The 9646-nt window shown below is 48.6% G+C and overlaps 1 long non-coding RNA gene and 1 pseudogene across 4 annotated transcripts; one reads left to right on the forward strand and one right to left on the reverse strand.

Moving 5' to 3' along the window:
• Window positions 1-9331, forward strand: part of LOC130402229 (transforming growth factor beta receptor type 3-like) — a 13826-nt pseudogene extending 4495 nt beyond the window's left edge.
• Window positions 2458-4613, reverse strand: LOC130397669 (uncharacterized). Of its 4 annotated transcripts, XR_008900260.1 has the most exons (7): window positions 4492-4613; window positions 3691-3748; window positions 3369-3419; window positions 3258-3301; window positions 2936-2999; window positions 2764-2849; window positions 2458-2553 (listed from the first exon to the last, which is right to left on the reverse strand). It is a non-coding gene; the product is annotated as an uncharacterized LOC130397669 (long non-coding RNA). The 4 variants fall into 4 exon arrangements; XR_008900266.1 differs by lacking the exon at window positions 3258-3301; XR_008900254.1 differs by having other exon boundaries at window positions 2936-3301.
• Window positions 9332-9646: the final 315 nt, after the last annotated feature.

The following is a 9646-nucleotide window of genomic DNA, read 5'->3' on the forward strand; positions in this document are numbered from 1 at the left end:
GTCATTTCCTGTGGGACGGAGGGTGCGCTGCAGGGCCATCCCAGGGGGGTGCAGTTCAAGAACACGGTGAGGAGAGTTGGCTGGGGGCGGCTAATGCGAAGCTAACGGGAAGCTAGCGGGATGCTAGCGGGAAGCTAGCATCCTAAAGGGGGCTTTGCTTGGAATATAAAGTATGGTGGTCTGAGATTTGAATCAATGCTATGACCGCAGTGATACATTTAAATAAGAGTCAACAATTTTATTCTAGATTAAATATTAAAGATATTTTAAATTTTATATGAAATAAAGATTCCAAATAAAATAAGACTTCAAAATCGAATAAGAGCTTTATAACTAAATAAGAGATTTAAATTAAATAGGTGATTTAAATTAACCACCAGATTTAGCTTTCAGATGTGCAGAGCGAGAGGGACCCTTACGCCTCGTGCCCACTGCACCGTCCGTCAAAGGACGTCGGAAGGCGTGGCTGACGGATGGGGGAGCTCTCCACGGTCGTCAGAGCCAGAGTAGTGTCACAGTGCTTAAATTTGCACACCCGATCTGATTGGATGACAGATCCGTCGCTGCCGAAAAAAAGTTGAACATTTTTCAACTTTTTGAGGGCAACGGAGTGCACGGGATCCACAATGCATTGCGCGTCTGTCCCCATTCAAAGTCAATGGGGATCAGTCAACGGACGGATGCAGTGGGCGCAAGGTGTTATGGAAAGCCAAGAAGGCCACAATCCGGCCCTAGAATGGCGCAGTAAAAGAGCTAAACCGGCCGGCCTTCTTGGCTTTCCATATGGCAGCAGCCCTCGGGTTTCGCTGGCAGCTGCTGTGGGCTGGGAGTGTTTGTTAATTGGTAGTTTCGTCCAATTAAGCTTCTGAAGCAGCAATGACCCGGGTCGCTCTGCCCCAAACAAAAGATGGTTTAACCGGGCAGTCAGAGACAGCGGGGGGAGGATGAAGAGGGACACGGTTGGACTGGAGAAAAGCACTTTGGCTTAATATTGTTTTATCAAAAGGAAACAGTGGAAGTGGAGAGCTTTGATTGGACCTCAATGTCAATTAACTCAGCGATGGATCAATAATTACAATAACATTAAAATGTTTTCGGTCACTTCAAAATGTGCCTTTATATTTTAAAGATAAGCACAGTTTTTTCAATGAAGATTACATTAAATGAGACATTGTTAATGTTGTAAATTACTATTCTAGCTGGAAAGAGCTGTTTTTTAATGGGATATCTACATGTGGCGGTGTGTGTTTAGTGAGGTGTGTGTTGCGATTAAAACCCACAAACATTTAAGAATGCAATATCAGGCTTTTATACATTATGCAATAATGTTAAAGGCCCACTATGCCAATATCATCCGACTGCAGACACAAATGGGCGTTCCCGTGTCGTGGGCGTTCCCGTTCACGCAGACTAAAACGCCCCCCCCCTGCGTTCTCGTGTGGTGGGCGTTCTCGTTTACGCAGGCTGGAACGCCCCGTTCTTCTTCGTCGATCTAGTAGTATGGGCAGCATAAAACTGACGTTAGCGCCCCCTTCTTCTTCGATCTCGTAATACGGGTACGTTAGCCAGCTAGGCCTACAGAATGTTAGCTTACTTTTATGCGTCGAATCTCGGCCCAAACTTCATTCCCCCTCATTACAGGGAGGGAGGCTCCATGATCTCATGTTCATTATCTTCTGGGTTAGTATAGGTAGTGTATTAGGTATAAGTGAGATGTTTGGTATAGTTTAAGAATATGCCCAAATTAAATAATTAATAGATTAAAATAACACTTGGGACATTATGCAGTTCAAATCCAGTTACCAGACACTATGAAGGCTCAAACAGTAGGCCATTTGACTCCAAGTGTTCACTTACTTTTCCCACTGAATGTTTTCAATAAAGACAAAATACAGTAATTGCTCTGTAACAATTAACCTTACAACATACATCGTAGGCACAAATGTATGTTACATACATCGTATAGCATTTGTCACAAAAACAAAAAAGAAAGGAGTAATAAAATACCAGCATTTCTGGGCAGATACATTTACTACAGTAGTATGTACATTTACAAATGAAAGGGATTGCAAAAAAAGACGTCCCAAATAAAACGAAAAAGGAGTAATAAAAGAACATTATGCTAGGCAGACATCTTTTATGACAAACCTGGCATATGCAACGTGCCTCAGTACCAGGGGTGCGCTAGGCCAATTCTTCTTTTTTGAGAAGCCTTTGAGGCGTAGCGCAAGGCCACTGACACAGCCTGCATTGTTGTACATCTTTCTAACCGTTATGTATATGAGATTGTCTTTATTAAGCTTAATGTCCCCTGCCAAACTGTCATTTATATATATGGAATGATGGAGAGGCTTGATAAGTTCTCGGAATGTTTTTGAAACCCTGTTGAACACGCCAAGCATCGCCATGTCCAGTCTCAGCGTCTCTTGTACAATTTGCTGAAGGACTTTGGGTGGTAAGAATGGCCTGTCCTCTGTTGTGCCAGATTGGAGCGTGTGGCTGAGATGGGGAGATGGAGAGGGTGAGCTTGGTGTGCCAGCTAGTCCTGCAGGGCTAGAGAGAGCGAGAGAGCCGAAAAAGAGTGAAGGAGAGCGAGAGAGAGGGAGAGAAACAGGGATTATGATCAACCTTCAATCACACAAGCCCAGACCAACACTACCCACACCATTAAACAAAAAGGCAATCACTGATCGATCAAAAGTCTGAGAAAAGAGCAAGAGAGAATATACGTAAATAGAAAAGTATGGACATAGTATGTAATACCTTTCACTGCTTAGTGATTGGAAGGTGTGACTGAGATGGGGAGATGGAGAGGGTGAGAAGGAGCCAGCTAGTTCTGCAGGGCTAGCCTAGAGACGGAGAGACAAGTGTATTGGCTACGATCTTCGTGAGCACCAAAAATAAGTAAATAGCAACATGGACACAGTATATAAACCTTTCAAGCATAAAGGTCTCCAACAGCTGTCAAACCACCACCTCCTGATAGAGAGCATGTCCCCCTGAAAAGTAAAATTATGCTTTAAATGACTTCATAGCCCAATACAAATCCATGTTACAGTACTGTTTAGCAGTGTACTATGGCAGTGTAAATTATTGTGAAGATGTAGCCATCTCCTCCCGTAAGTGCAGTACCTGAAGACAAAGTAATGTGTATGACCTATGATGCATGTTAATTGTAGCCTCCAGTAAGGATGACTAAATTATTAAAAGCCTTATATTTCATGCTACACATCTGATTGAGATTAGAAAGAACTCACCTCACTGAAATCATATTGCTTTTGAGGGTAGAATACATTGCGTACTGAAATTAACATGCAAATGAGTTGTTTTGCAAACTAGTCATCATTTCTGAAAATAATGCATCTCACCATCAGCATAAACACCCCACAGCTGTTGCTCTGATACTGGTGAGGTGCGTCCTGTGGTGGTAAAAGGGGAATGTGATTTGTCAATGATTCTTATTAGTATATAATGCCTATAAACTATAAAGTGATATCCACCCTCATTTTGTAGCTACATACAAAAAGTGCACAATGCACTTTCAACAAGCATTTAGCAGCAACCAGGGCCCATGAGCGTCACATAGGAACACTTCATTAAATCATAATAAACAATCTAGAGGCCTGCCTGTCTACCAGTGAATGCTACTCTACGAGATGCAATGAATCGTGCGCCAGCCACACGTTTTACCTCGTCAGCCAAGTAAAGTCCCTTCCATGGTCCATTGGACAAAGCATGTGCCAGGGTACTGAAAAGGTTTGGAAGACGTGTAAGTTGCAATTCATATGCATCATCATCAACACGCATTCAGTACACACTACGCTTCGATTTCACCCAAGGGTGAATTAAAAGTACATGTTTTCCTAAACGTTGGTCATCAACGAGGTAATAAAGTAGTAACTGAGGGCACATCTGTCATGTTTTTCAGAGTGCTAACGATCTTTATTCATTCGTTGCGCCGCGACCGACTGACAGAATTCTCTGATATGCCATGCATGTAAACATACTAGTTAGTTTAGACGTACTAGTACGTTTACATGCACAGTTTAATCCGATGCGTGTGTCACCACAACGAAGCAGAGTGGCCGCGATTTCATGCCTCTTACCATGCCAGCTGACACCTTAACATCCAACTAACAATGTACTTTGGTAATGTTAACCTCACAGTAAAATAATCGGCAAAGCCTTCGCTGCAAACTTTACCCTACCTACAAACCGTCTTAAACGTTGCTGATTTCAGCATTCGCTGCCACCGAACCATGCTTGTCACGAGTATTTATATCCGATTCGAATTCGGATACAAAGATACCACAGCTTATCAGTGATTTAAATGAGAATACTTCACAGCCAATGTTGTCAATTAAACAATATCATACTTACTGACATAATCTCTGATCATAACCCTTTCGTTTTTCTGGAAAGTTACTACGAGGTAAAACCGCCAAAAAAGGAAGGGTAGCATACCCAGCATGCCTTGCGAAACTCACTCACCTCTTCTTGAGTGATCGATGAAACGCTACAGGAACGCCTGATGGGCGTTTTTGTGTCATGACGGGAACGCCCGATGGGCGTTTTTGTGTCATGACGGGAACGCCCAAGCCTGCAGCTGGACCCTTCTCCACTATGCAGGATCGGCCATTTCTTCGCTGTTTTCTCGGTTTTCGCTCACTCTTTTCTCTACACAGCTCTCCCTACAGCTTCGTAGTAGATATTTTACAACACTGTCATAACAACTCTGACCCTTTCCCATGCACTTCTACGCTAGCCATCTGCATTTGTTTTCAAAGAATAGGCCTCTGTACAGGTGTACAGAGGCCAAATTCCAGGAACCAGCACTCCTGTGCTCTAATGGTAAATTGTTTAGCTAATCGTGTGAAAAGGCTAACTGATGATTAGAAAACCCTTTTGCAATTCTGTAAGCACAGCTGAAAGCGATTGAATAAAAGTGAGTTTTCATGGAAAACATGACGTTTTCTGGGTGGCAACAACTTTTTTTTGCTCATCTCTGGTCAGGTGTTCATCTGGAGAGAGCAGCCACGCCCCCTCCCTACAAACGGCCCCCAAACCACCGGGCCCCTGCGCATTCAGGTGAGGGGCATGTGTGTGTGTGTGTGTGTGTGTGTGTGTGTGTGTGTGTGTGTGTGTGTGTGTGTGTGTGTGTGTGTGTGTGTGTGTGTGTGTGTGTGTGTGTGTGTGTGTATGTGTATGTGTGCGACAAACAACCACAGTAACAATAGAAGACTCTTTATGAATGAGTGGTAGTGATGGTTGTTGCGTGTGCTTAACTTCTCCTCTTCCATTTAATCCTCCTCCCCCCCCCCCCCCCCCCCCATCCTCCTCCTCCTCTGCAGATCAGCTGTTTCTGTGCGTCTCCTCCGGATGACGATGAGGTCACCACCTCTCTGGGTGGGGTACCCCCGGACCCGGGCTCTGGGGGGGGGGACCTCCTCTTGGCCCCCACACTCCAGGCGGAGCCGGTCGGGGATGGGCCAGTCGGTGCTGGGCCTGTCAGGGCTGGGCCGGTCGGGGCGGGGCCTGTCAGGGCGGGGCATGTCAGGGCGGGGCATGTCAGGGCTGGGCCGGTTGGGGCGGGGCCGGTCGGGGCGGGGCCTGTGAGGGCGGGGCCAGTCCTTGCCCTCAGACTCTTCGTCTCTGAGAGCTTCCAGAGGAGCCGGACCGGCCCCTGTGTGGTCATCGCAGACCACCGCGTCTACGTGGAGGTATGTGTGTGTGCGTGTGTGTGTGTGTGTGTGTGTGTGTGTGGGGGGGGGGGGGGTCTTTGTGTGTGTGTTTGTGTGCATGTGTGTGTCTGTCTGAGTGTGTATTTGTCAATGAGTGTCTGTATGTTTGTGTGTTTGTGTGTGTGTGTGTGTGTGTGTGTGTGTGTGTGTGTGTGTGTGTCTGTGTGTCTGTGTGTGTGTGTGTGTGTGTGTGTGTGTGTGTGTGTGTGTGTGTGTGTGTGTGTGTTTAGGTAGAACATATATTTTTCGTCTTTATGTATTCATTTTTTTTAATAAATTATAGTAGCTATTAATTAACAGCCTCGGAGCTAATGAGAAGCTATTGACAAGGTTCTCATTAGCACCGAGGCTGTTAATTAACTTCTCAATAGCTCCATGGTGGATCTCTGGTCCCCCGGTCCTCCTGGTGTTCCTCTGAAGCCCCCTGCTCTCTCTCTCCCTCCAGATCTCCTCCGCGGGCCGCTTGGCCGGCAGCCTGGAGCTCCGGTCCTGTGTGGTGTCCCCCGAGTCGGACCCCAAGAGTGCCCCCTACTGGCCCCTCATCAGGGACCGCTGCCCGCCCAGCCCTCCCTCAGCCTCACCCAGCTCTGGAGGGGGGGAGGGCAGGAGGGAGGACCGGGGGGGAGGGGGGGCACGGGAGGGGGAGGAGGTGGGGCTGGGGAAGGAGGAGGTGGGAAGGGAGAGAGAGGGGGAGGAGGTGGGGGGAGGGGAGGAGGAGGTGGGAAGGGAGAGAGAGGGGGAGGAGGTGGGGGGAAGGGAGGAGGAGGTGGGGAGGGAGGAGGTGGGGGAGGAGGCGGAGGTGGGGAGGGAGGAGGTGGGGAGGGAGGAGGAAGTGAGGTAGGAGCTGGGGGGGGAGGAGGCCATGGGGAGGGAGATGGGGGAGGCGGTGTGACGGGAGTAGTTGGTGGAGGAGACCGTCGAGCAGGAGAGGAGGAGTCAGGATGAGCAGGAGGAGGCGGAGGAGGAGGAGGAGGTGATGAGGGTCCAGGAGGAGAGAAACGCCCGCCCATGACGCGTCCGTAGAGACGAATGAAGATGGAGGAGGTGAAGCAGAGGAGGAAGACTCTGGTCCGGCAGGAGGTCGAGGAGGAGAAGGAAGAGGAGGCGCAGTCCTTTGAGGTATCAGCTTCGTCCTGCCGCCAGTTTTACAACGCCTCCGTGCAGTTCCTCCACTGCCGACTCCTCCTCTGCTCCTCCGGCTCCTCCAGTGAGGAGAACCCGCCGAGGACGCCCTGGCCCGGAGGGGCAGCCCATCCCCCGCCTGACCTCTGCTCCTCCAGGCCAGCAGGTGGAGGAAGCACCTCAGCACAGTCCCCCCACACCCCATTTACACCAAGGCGTTTAGCAGACGCTTTTGTCCAAAGCGACTTACAATTAGTCCATATGTCAGACGAAAGAGAAACAACAACATATTGCTTGTTGGTACAGTCAGGACGTTCATTAGAACCAAGTGCCAAGCACCATCTTGCCCCTCAGTATCTTACCGAGCTCCTCCATATCAAGACCCCCACCCGTTCTCTCAGGTCCCTCATCCTCGAGCTCACCCTCTCCTGCTCGCCTGGTTACCATGGGGTCAAGAGCATTCAGTTGCTCAGCCCCCCCCCCCCCCCCACCCCCCCCCCCCCCCCTTGAACACTTCTGCCTCATAACATCCAACACTCCAGTTCCATTATCACCTTCAAATCTCACCTGACAACTCATCTATTCAGACAAGCCTACTCCCTTTGAGTCAGTTGCATTCTTGGGACTAGAATGGCCCCACTCTTTTCTCTTGTTTTATTATGGTTTTTTTCCGCTTGCTTGCTCTTATGAATGTTTGATTTGCATTTTTTTTTGAGTGTCAAGAAAGGCGCCCATAAATCAAATGCATTATTATTATTATTAATATTATTATTACTACAGACGGAGGGATCCCGTCTGTGAGGGGTTGCAGCCTGATTTGTTCCTCCGTGTGCTCCAGTGTGAGGAGAGGAACCTGAGCCGGCCCATGGTGGTGACCCAGCCCCTCATGGTGACCCCGTCCCTCAGCCCGGGGGCGGGCCGGCCTCTGGCGCCCTCTGCTGGCCCGCGGCCCCGCAGACCCAGCGCGCTCGACCCGGACCCGCGTGGTGAGTGTGACCTACCTCAACATTCCCCTGATCCCGTTGTCCTGACGTTACAGCAGGACATTACAGTCTACTACCTCAGAGGTTATGTCTGCCAGTTCCACCCTTACAGACACAAACCCTTCATATAAGATAAAGATAAAGATAGACTTTATTGTCATTGTACAGTCACCTATACAACGAAATTGGGAATATATATATATATATCTCCTTCCACGTTACTCTGATATCTGGATCAAAACGTTGAGCATCAGACACAAACCCATGTTCTGCTTAGTGATATGAAATTACTTAAAGCGCTGTTAACTACTCACCAGATCAACACGTTTCTAGAGAAGGTGACTCAACATCACACTGGTTGAATAAAGCACTTTAATCCAACAGTAAATCTGAATCTTTAGATTCTGATTGCTATATGTTAGCTCGATGCTAACTACTGATGGGGTTGTCTTTGTGTTGTGGTCTAGGCTCCGTGATGGAGGCGGTAGCTTCATATGCTAACTGATTAGCTTGTCTGTGTGTTGTGGTCTAGGCGCGGTGATCGAGGCGGTAGCTTCATATGCTAACTGATTAGCTTGTCTGTGTGTTGTGGTCTAGGCTCCGTGATGGAGGTGGTAGCTTAATATGCTAACTGATGGGGTTGTCTGTGTGTTGTGGTCTAAGCTCGGTGATGGAGGCTGTAGCTTCATAAGCTAACTAATTAGCTTGTCTGTGTGTTGTGGTCTAGACTCTGTGATAGACGCGGTAGCTTCATATGCTAACTGATTAGCTCCTCTGTTTGTTGCGGTTTAGGCTCAGTGATAGAGGCGCTGCCATTCATCGGCATCGTGTTCACGGCCTTCCTGATGGGTGTGGCCCTGATGGGGGCGCTGTACTGCATCTACACCCACAGGTACTGGCTGCTCATTGGCTGTTCCCCAGCAATGAATATTTAAATAGTATAAACTTTCAAAATAAAAGTATAGTAGATGGTTGATTATTGGTTTAAAATATAAAAAGTGCAAGTATTTAATGGTGTTTAAAGTTGTTCTGTCGTGAGGTTATTAAGGGGGATATTATGGGAATGTGTGGTTTGATACAAGGAACCAAGATGCCAGTGGAGAGGAGATTCTGTCTGTTCACCACAGCGCCACAGCAGAACGGGAACCATGGCAACCTGAGTCCTCCTGAACCAATGGACCAATCAGAAAGCTCGGTGTAGCGGGCCAGGGTCTGACTGAGACCCGTCCAGTACCCGACCAGCATCTGGGCAGTACCCATCGTTACCCAACCAGTTCCCGACCAGTACCCACCGTGACCTGACCAGTTCCTGACCAGTACCCACGTGCAGGGCCGTTGCACCAAATCCTGGGCCCTGTATACAAGAGGTACTGATGGGCCCCCCCCCATCAGTACCTCTTTTATTGCCATGGGCCCCCCCTCTGCCTTGGGCCCCCCCACGACTGCCTCACTTTCCCCCGCAGTCCGTCGGCCCTGCCCACGTAACCCGACCAGTTCCTGACCAGTTCGAGACCAGTGCCCAGCGTGACCCGACCATGACTGAACCACACGGCTTTAGAAGAGCACACATTTGACTCAAGAATGTTCCAGAACAGCACCTAGCCCGAGGGTAAACTTAGCCCGAGGCTAACGTTAGCCCGAGGCTAGCGCCCACTGTGTTTTAAGCTAGGTCAGGAGCTAGGCCTGGGCTCACCATCGGGTCAGAGCCTGTCCAACCTTCAGTTTGTCTGCTCTGAACAGATACCTGTGTTCACATAAACTAAGCTCTGCACCAGAAAAGCTGTGATATAAATCTATTTT

This window comes from Gadus chalcogrammus, chromosome 2 (assembly GCF_026213295.1).
Source record: "Gadus chalcogrammus isolate NIFS_2021 chromosome 2, NIFS_Gcha_1.0, whole genome shotgun sequence".
NCBI classification, from domain to species: Eukaryota; Metazoa; Chordata; class Actinopteri; order Gadiformes; family Gadidae; genus Gadus; species Gadus chalcogrammus.